Below are 10,472 nucleotides of genomic sequence, written 5' to 3'. Positions count from 1 at the left end.
CTACGTATTGATTGGTCACAAATGATTTTATATTTTAGTTCAAGATCTCCATCTCTTTGAGTTCATCATTAAACTCACAACAAACCATCGTAAGAGCTTTATAACAATTAAATAGCATCTGAACTCCCTTTGAAGAGATGATTCAAAGTTCAAAGAGTGGGCCAGAAAATAACAATGGGTCAATAAATTTTCGAAAATGAATGGAACATTTTTTTTCATTAATCCGCAAAAACTAATGAAACCAAGGTATCAATGTAAATATATTGTTGTGATATCTCTCCTCGCATGCTTTCATAAAAACAAATCTCAAATTGATATTCTTTATAAATCCTTTAGTTTTTTTTTATTTGATTGTTCAAAATTTGAGTTGACGAAGAATTTGGGAAAAATCTCAATTTGAGATTGTTACACTGTTTTTAAGTACAAAAAATACCATACAATGAAGATGCTGTACACGTGTTTTAAGGAGTAGACTCTCATCAGCAGCATTTAGGAGGATCTAAATCCAAAAGTTAATAGTTAACAGGAAGTATTCAAAACCCAAACTGTCGAAATAGGCAGCCACATCCATTACCGATAGGTTTTACCTTGTGCAGTACAAGGAATGAAGCTTCATTTTTGAGGTAAAAGAGAACAGGAGAGAATACAAGAATTTATAAAGGGACGAGGCAGTGCCGATTCAGAAATGTATTAAAATAGGGTTTGCAGGCTATCATTTTGCTCATATTGTTGTCCAATTTTTGTACAAAATTCATGGCGTCAACCAAATACCATTTGTCAATTATTTCATTCCGTGAAATACCAATCCTTACGTTCAAAATACTGATGAAGCAAACGATCTGTATTAAAAATAAGAATTGGCTACCATCACATGGAATATTGTTAACGTAAATGCCTATATGATATGTTGCATACAATGAAATATGATCTGCAAGTAAGGGTTCAAATACATAAGGACAGATATCTCAAGTTTTACAGAGAAGTATAAATGGGGCTTGTAAGTCGGTATCTATTTCCTGGTTTTATTTATCATATGCGTAGAATATACAACTTCTGATTTCAACTTTCTGATTAAAAGCACGTGTTCTGGCATAGTGTCACTATGATATGTCTATTAGGGCAATTTAAGGGTGTGGTCTGTTTCAGTCCATATGCGCAATCTGACCGTAAGAGTACTTTTATTAAAATATGTAAATGTACTTAAGTAAAGCTCGGACTCTACAGGTGCAGGTCTGGCTATGTCCACTGGTCTCTGGAAAGGGGATAATAAGTTAGCGAATTTTGTATTTGTGGGTAAAATCATTATTTTCTCATTTCCTTGTGCAGATTCTCAGTTATAGACTATATATGCAATTACCATTAGTTATTATCAGATCTGATTATCAAACTCAATTAAATCCTATTTCGTGTCGTTGTTCTAAATAAGTGGTCCATAAAACTTTCTGGTTCATGTTCTACAGATATGTTAACTTAACAGATCCAATTTGATATCAAACGCATTAATACGCTTGTTCGGTCTCACAAATAATTGTGATTTCCTAAAATTCTTCTTCAATTCAATCTCGACCAATCGAATCATTTGAAATCGAAGTTTTGAGGAAATTTTCAATTTGAGATTTTTTAATGAAACCCTGGCCCGAAGTCTCTTGTACAAATAAAGCAAGATATTATAATTTATACTAAATGGAAACAATTATTTTCATGAGTTATTACAAAAAGCTAGGCCAGACCGTTCCTTTAAAGTGAAGGATGTTAAATGTAAATGTAACGAATCCATAAAAAATAAAACAAACAAAAAGCAAGAAACACAAAAACAAAAACAACAAAACCAGAAAAAACAAAAACAAAAACAAAAACAAAAACAAAACAAAACAAAACAAAACAAAACAAACAAAAAAAACCAGACTAATGAAAAAGTAATAGAAAGCGCCTTATCTGCTAATGGTTCATCTTTGTTTACGATGCGACTGACATGTATTTGATGGCCCAAATAATAACAAAACTTTTTTTAAGAGAACCTGCATATGTACGTGCAAATGAAGAAAGATACATTCCATTTCTTAGGCTAGATTTGTTAAAGTCCCTCTTTATTATGTATATAACACAGAAAATCTATGTAATTAACCTCTCTGACAACGCCAATACTAATTGCTGTTGGTCAAAATTTGGAGGTAGGATTTTGGAGAAATTTGTGATTCTCTATATATCTTATGTCACTGAGATTTTGTTGTTTACATGACTGAATCATAGGAGTTGTGTGCCTTTGTATTTGGTAAGTATGCATAGACTTAACCGCACTTTCAATATTACGATCGTCTCTAAGGTATCAAGTACTTGTATATGTCGGCTAAATTATTGGCACAGTAAGAATTAATGCGTAAAGTATAATTCAATATAACCTATGCATCGATCTGCATGGTGGCGCAAATACCTCTGTGAACACGTTTTCTTTTTATTCTAAAAATGAATTTACAGGAAAGAAAAAGCAGGAAACTTGCGAAATATCAACTGCAGAGGGAATCATGCATGGACCAACTTCGTTTGAGCAGCAAGTCGGAAGGTACACTATTGAGCAACACATGGGTTATATCTGAACCTGTGGACCTAGTAAATATACACTCCCTGCAGAATCGAAGGTCATATAGTTAGTTAACAGCCATAGTATTTGATTTAAAATTGCTTCCGTTTGCAATATCCCGAGATTAATAAAACAGTTAGTAATATTTCATCCCAACAATATCACAAGAAATCTAGGTACATGTATTTCATATATAAACATTCAAAGACCTGGAATTCGTGATAAGACTATCATTTTATTTCGCAATTTTAAACCGCCGATTTAATGGGTTAGTTTTTTACAAGTTTTGAGAAAAACATGTTCAAAAAAACTTTCATGATATATATTACTTGAATCATGGAGAGCGAATTCTGGAATGCATTAAAATATATATCTTACAATGGCTTTCGCACATATAAATAACCTCAAATAATGTTTACGTTCAACAGGTCGCACCTGTTCTTAACCAAAACCAAACAATTTCCATCAATATACCACAAAATCAGATGTGTATTGATCTTTCGATTATCTCTCCATCGCATGCAATACACAACATTTGTTACTGTACTGGTGTAGAGCCTCAAGTAATCAATTCTCGTTCACACTTATGCGTGGGAGGTTGTTAGGATGCGCGCGCGTAACATCTTCATGTGAAAAATACCGGGTGAAAGAAAAGCAACAAGTTTTGTGTAAATTCAATGGAAATTAAGTCTTAGCTGTTGCTTTATCGAAGACGATTGTGCAAATTGTGTATTGAGGTAAGTTTTGAGATCGTAAATCTGCATTTTGGTGCAAATCAACGTTAATTTTATGTTGATTGCGAGGAGATTACAGAGTAATTTTATGGCCGAGTGACCTTGTGTACTTATGATTGTTTACATATGGAGTCATCAACCATGACCGAGTGGATACACATTCGACTGCGACTGCCACAAGCCAAACGTGTCATAAATTTAGTCTATTAATTAATACATTGTCTTTTAGAATACACATAGTCGCTCAGATAATTTGGATACGTGCAGTTTTTTTTTAGTTGTGCCTAATTTTCTTTTTGTGGTTAAGTGCAATTCGTGACTGCATCTAATTCACTTGGTGAGATAGAGCTATTTTTAATTTTTTATTCAAATAATGAATATTGGTAAGTCACATATGTATAGAAATAGTAGTCATTTTCATTTTAAGATATCTCTCTATGGTTTGAAGAGAAAAGATTTTGCTAAGACAAAGAAAATTTTAAAACAAAGATTAATGAAAATGTGTTTATACAAATGTACAATTTACATTTATGTGAACATAGTACATAAACATGTATAGTAAGTAGTATTACAATGCACTTTTTAGGAAGTAATTACTTGTTACAGGTACATGTGGACACTTGAAAGCATGAAAAATTAAATAATAGCACACTCAAGTTAATATTAATATTTTTGCCCAGTGTTAATTTCTTAACTTTTTAATAAATAATTATCAGATGAATCTGATTTTCATTTTATTAGTGAGATGATGCAGTGAATTTCTGTAGATCTCATTGAATTGTAGACACAGAGAAAAAAAAATATGCAATTGTCAGAAATATATAATCAACAGAAAATACAATGCTAATGGAAAGTTCCATTTGTTTTCATTGTATGGCTGTTTTCTTGAGATTAATATTTTTATATTGTGTATTTCAATGTCTATATAAGTGTGGAGATAAAGAAAAAAATAAGAAAATATTATTGTTAAAATACTTTGAGAATTGATGAATTGTTGAATTACCTACATGAATTCAGTAAAAAAATCACATTTTGATTATCTTATATACATGTATTATGCAAATAAGGATTTAAAATTTTTTCGCTTATTATCATGTTTATAATGCAAGAAAGAAGACTTTTTTAAATGGGTAAAATGGATTTATGTTTTGGTTTCTAACACAATTAACAGGTATGGTATACTTGTACTATTAATTGGAATCTGCTGTATGCATGCTCATGTATTGATGGTCAAGTACAATATTTGATGAAATTACATGTAACTCAAATACTGATGTTTAATTATTTTTTTCTATTTTGATGACCTTATTTCTGCCTGTAGGGTATTTTCATATGCATGTACATATATATATTTATAGTGACTGTATTAGCACTGATATGAATTAATGATTAATTACATTAAGGCCAAGCAAATAAATATCTATGTTTTATGGCTCAATGATGGTAGATGGACATAGAAAAAGGTCAAGGGGTTGTGTTCTCCTTCGGCCTGTACATTGCTGTGTATTCCTATACTAAAAAATTTTAGCACTTACTGTAGCTATTTTAAACTTTTCTGGGAGTTTTGAAACAAAGTGCAAATAAATCTACATGTATCTGTATAAAAATGCATAATTCACCAGCAATGAATTTCGGCACATCTTGCATCGCAACTACATGTACAAATGTACATGTACATGTTTGATAACCACTATGGAAGTTGGAGGTTTCGGCTAATCATTAAACCTGGTTTAAACCAGCATTTCATCACCTTTATCAAGTCAGGAACAAAGTGGCTAATTTCATTTCTAGTTTTGATTTGACCAGTTTGTACCATTTAATAACTTAATTTCCAGTTCATGTGATTTCGAGTTAGGTAATATTGTTATTACCATTATTTGTTGTAAAGTTCGTACAACATACAATTATTTCTAATTTCTACATCCTATGCAACCTTTCACACATTCATACATGTACATGTAACTATTCTAGGTCTCTTATAGTCATCAATTGTTTATAAAAAAACAAAAACCACATGTCTTCATAGTATTGAAATGTTTACAAAGTAACATTGTAGCAAAGCCATCATGATCTCATATTCATACATGTATATCGATAATACATGTACTTAAAACCAGGAAACTGGTCAAGGCAATTGAGCAACCTAAATTTACAAATTTACATTGTACATGTAATAATGAAAGTCCATGCACCAGTATATATATATATGTATAAATGCTGATAAGGGTTTATATGAGGCGTCCTAAAGAACCAAATTACTAAAGAAGATATCACTTGTTTTATGACATACAAATGTATTTCTACAAATCTTGTCACATGACCTTGGTATCATAAGAATGGGCCCTCATCTACCATTCATATATATGGAGATTCAGCTTTGACTTCAATATTAAAGTGTAACAGATGAGGTTGGCTAGTTGTCCCCAAAAAGGCTCTAAGTTCATTTGTGGACAATTTTCTCAGTTGTGAGTCACATGTACTTTACCCTTGACTCGACCTTGGGATACATTTGATGCACATGCTTGAAGTGACTTATGTAAAATGAGCATGAATTCAACTAGTACAGACATGTATGTGTATATTTATTTTACATGATAACAAAATGTAAAGTCCAAAATTACAGTTGTCAAAATCCATGTAGCACCTGTAAAAGTAATACAGTGTATTTCAAAAATGTCTTAAACCTCAGCAAATGCCTTTAGTAATATATATCTACTTTATCTCAAACTATGAAAAGAAAGGAATACAAAGTATGTTAACCAAAAAATATAGAATAAATGTACGTCACCTTGTGTTTCTAATTCTAAAAAGGAAACAAAGAAAAACCTGGTAAAGTGATACCTATGTGTCCTGAGAAGCACCCTTAATTATAAAGAATCAATTCAACCTACCTTTTACAAGATGGATGGATTAAGAACATGTCTCTTTTTGTAAACCTGGAAGAACTATTTTAATTCAGTAGGCATGAGTATGACCTTGTGGCAGGTCAGGTCAAACAGCTACTGATTTGTAACCCCAGATGATCTCAGAGACAGTAGAAAACCTTGACTGAACAGCTGATAAAACCAGTCAAGTGTTTCAAGTGTATTTTTAGAACTTACCTGTAACATACATCAGTCAAAATTGACCACTCTATCGAGATATTAAAAAGATTTTGAAAATGGCACTTCCGGTTAAACACGTGCAGATCGACAGAGAAACCTTGTTAAATATTTCCTAAATATAGATACCAAGTTAAAATACAAAAGTACTTCATTCTAGTCCCTATCTAAGCTACTTGTAGGTATCGATTCATGCTTTAAACCTGGAAATCTTGTCTAAATCAGTTCAACCTAAGTCCACTCTACTGTAAAAGCAAAACATTTTTTCCTGTAAAAATACTGTTAAAAATGACATATACTTAGTTCTAAATGATACAAATGTAAAGGAAAACCATCAAATAGAAGATTTTGCATTGTAATCTGCATTTTAAGATCCTGGAAATGAACAATAAAATACATTCAATACATTCTACAGTAGAAAATTTGGAAAGGGAAATGAAAGTAGAATAAGACTTGCAAATCCTATTGGCCACATATTTCAACAATTTGAATGTTTCAATGGTGAGAGCCTATTGTATCAAGACCATTTTTGAAAAAAAATAAATTAGTTTGTCTTAGCATGTGGCTGATAAGTTCATGTACCAGTATGCAATTGTACTTCCAGATTTTAAAAGCAATCCAGCTAAGAATCATGCAAAATGTGATATATGGTTGGAAAGCCTACATATTTTAATTTTTGATATTTTGTTCGAATTGCCATAGTAAACAGTGAATTGCCATTGTAAACAGAAATAAAAATTCAGATTTTCATATAACCTGTGTTCTTAGGAGATAAAAATTGTATAGAATGTACTGTAGATTTCAAAATTAAGGGAGATAACTCTGTAAATGACACTCAAATACAATAGAATCTATTTGATTTTCAATGTGGATTATCTCCTAAAAGCAGACAGATTGGAATGAATAATTACTCATTTCATAATACAGACCCATAAAACAACTTAATTACAAAAATAAAGATATGTAGCCTTTTTTTTAGGGTGTATCACATATTAGAGCATTGGCATGATTTTACAGACAATTACTTAAAAACTATCTACTTACATGTACATTTGTTTATTGTACCTTCCAATATTGAAAATTTCATGGAAACAATTATTTTGAATATTATTTTTGATGTGTTAATGATGGAATAGCTCTTAAAATGTATATTTACATGTGCAATGTAGGTCTTTTAAGCCTGGGTCAAGCCCATTTTTTAAACATACATGCAATACATGTATTCTAAGTCAGCTAAAATGTGCCCAAAACAACTTAGGTCAGAACAAGTTTTAGTAAATACCCTTTTGTACATTTAATATCAGCTAGTGTTACAAAAAGTTTTTGTCTGTTAAAAACAACTACTATCTTAAAAAAAGATAGCCAATGCATTTTCCCAAATCCGATTTAGATTTTATTTGTTGAAATGTGTGTTTAGTATTTCAATTATGTAATTGGATAATATGTGATATCCAATTATTCAATACATAAAAGATTATTCATAATTCGATATATAACTTCAGGTCATCAATGCCCACAATGGAGACTTAACTTCATGGTTGTTATCACGTTTGTCCATTGAAATGTGAAGTTTTAAGCTCCATTGGTTACATTGCCATAGTTAAGCGTCAAGGGTGTCACATGATGTCAAAGTGAACTCAATACTGACTGCATTGGAAAAAATATTCTCTTATATACAAGAATACTTGTATATTTCAGTCATAAACCTTGTACATTGTATATACATGTATTAGTACATGTACTGTATATCTCCAATGCAAAAGTATATTTACATGTATACATGTACATATACATGTATAAAAATATAGATGTAATGGCTGCATATTCACAAAGCATTATTGTTTAAATGCAGTGGAACAATCTGTACAATGTATGTACATATACATGTGTATTAGTTACATTTGACTTTAATGTCATATTAAATGCAATTTATTGTGATAATGTTACACTTATGTACATTTATAACTTATGGATAACATTGTAAATGAAGTACTGTTCTGGATGTACACTGAATGTACATGTACATGCATGTACAAATTTCAGTTCTTCGAGTATATATCATGTATGTTCATTGTTGATGTTTTGTGTTCTGTGTTGGACAAAATAAGTCTGATTTTGATTTACCCAACTAACCTAGTCTATACCTCATTCCTTAAGGTAGACTCAGAGTAAGGGATGCAACTCTTACAAATTATAAGAACATTTGTATACATCAATCTCATGTAAGCATCAAAGAAAATTGGACTGATTTCATTCTGTTTATAATAAAAGTTTGATAGGCTTTGGTGGAATTGAATATGATACATACATTTCACTGATTTGAAGAGTTATGTCCCTTACCTTAGGTTTATCTCCTTGAATAAGATGCACAGGGATTATTCTAGGATGGGCCCTTTCAATTGTGTAGGAAAATGTGTTAAGATAGTATTAAACTGGTCATTTATTTTACTGGGCCCCTTGATAAGGCACCATTATAAACTGTTTTTTCCTTATGACAGTATTAAGAGATTTCTGGCCCATTGAAAATTGCAAGGGCCCATCTTTTTTTCAAGTGCCCCATTGATATCCTGAATATTTCCATAGGCTCCAATATACAATGGGTCCTAAAGCCAGGAAAACCCCTGGAATCATGTACAGTGTATAAACATACAAGCATACTTATACATGTACATTAATGGAATAAAGGTGATTTCTTCAAAAAGCATATCTTTTTTTACTTTCAATGTGTAAACGAAATTTAGAGAAAACATTAATTTGAAACAAATATTAAAACATGTCTTGATAACTACATGTATGAATATACACTTATACATGTAACTTGCACTAAAACCATTAAGTTTTCTCTCTAAAAATTTGATAAGCACTGTATTGACAGGCATAAGACAGTTTTACAGCCATTACCACAATTTATAGCAAGTTTTAACTAAAATTTACTTCAGATAGAGCTTTCATACTGACAAGCATCTCTACCATGCATTGTAGCATCAAGTACTGTTGTCATTGTTCTGTATGAACAACTTTTCTGCCTTACAATTACTTCCAGTTGTAAGTCTGTGGTCTTGTCCACTATAGGATTTAGTAAAAATTGATTCCATATTGTCGAATATTTAAGAAAGAATATTTTGGTAGTAACTGGAAAAGTTTAATTTGAACTGATGAAGTCTCTAAGGCATCTGTCAGGTAAAAGTGCCTTTGGTCTTGTTGGAAATTAATTTTTTAGTAACACATATTGATGAAAAAGTTAATTTAGAGGCTTGGTCTGGTCATACTGCGATCAACAAATAAAAACAAACCAAAATAAATGTTTGACATTGGTTCAGGGGTTTTTCTGGCTTTAGACCACTATGAGCTCATAAAATGGACCAAGGGTCCATTTTGTATATGAGCCTATGCATATATTCAGGATTTAAATGGGGCATTTGAAAAATAGATAGGTCCTTGCAAAATTTCAATGGGCCAGAAATCTTTTGATTCTGTCATACGGGACAAATAAAAAAATTATTATGGGGCCCTAACAAGGGGCCTAGCCAAATAAATATCCAGTTTAATTCTATCTCAACACATTTTCCCACAAAAATTGAAAGGGCCCATCCCAGGATAATCCCTGTGGTTCACAGGTTAACATTGTAAAAAGTTTGTAAAATATATATTTTTTAAGAAAAAAATACATAATATATAACTCTACTGCATTTAATTTTTTTAATCAAAATTGTACACAGATTTTCCTACCCCCCTTTTTTAGGTTGTACATATGCTATTGTCTCATTGGGAAATACCTTAAAAATCTTGAAGATATCCAGGTGTTTTTGATTATTGAAATGCAGGATTTATTTTGTTTTGCCAATTTTAGAATTTCTTTTCTAATGTGCAAAATATTTTACATTCAGACCCCATTAGGATAAAAAAAGCTTGGAAATCCCCGTAAACAAGTTTTTGTGTCTTAAACATACATCAGGTTTTAAGGTAGCACACACAGGAAGACAGTAAGTCAACAGTTCACTTGAGAAGATAGTATTCGGAAATCTAGATAAAGTTTTAAAGTTTTTCCTGGAAAAAACT

General features: G+C 31.3%; 1 protein-coding gene across 2 annotated transcripts in view; it reads left to right on the top strand.

Annotated features, from left to right (window-relative positions):
• Positions 1-3,181: 3,181 nt before the first annotated feature.
• LOC148612762 (diacylglycerol kinase beta-like) overlaps positions 3,182-10,472 on the top strand; it is a 93,766-nt gene continuing 86,475 nt past the window's right edge. The window contains exon 1 of one of the 2 annotated variants that reach the window (XM_088594481.1): positions 3,182-3,315. The gene's annotated coding sequence lies outside the window, so the exon portion shown is untranslated. Of the gene's footprint in view, positions 3,316-3,672; positions 3,696-10,472 lie in introns of those variants that run through there. The other variant, XM_088594484.1, reaches the window with a different exon arrangement.

The sequence above is a fragment of the Perna viridis genome, chromosome 7 (assembly GCF_037379345.1).
Source record: "Perna viridis isolate PV_CMFRI_1.1 ecotype Kerala chromosome 7, ASM3737934v1, whole genome shotgun sequence".
In the NCBI taxonomy this organism is placed as follows: domain Eukaryota; kingdom Metazoa; phylum Mollusca; class Bivalvia; order Mytilida; family Mytilidae; genus Perna; species Perna viridis.
Note: the sequence above shows the minus strand (reverse complement) of the source record. Positions and strands in the feature narration are given on the sequence as shown.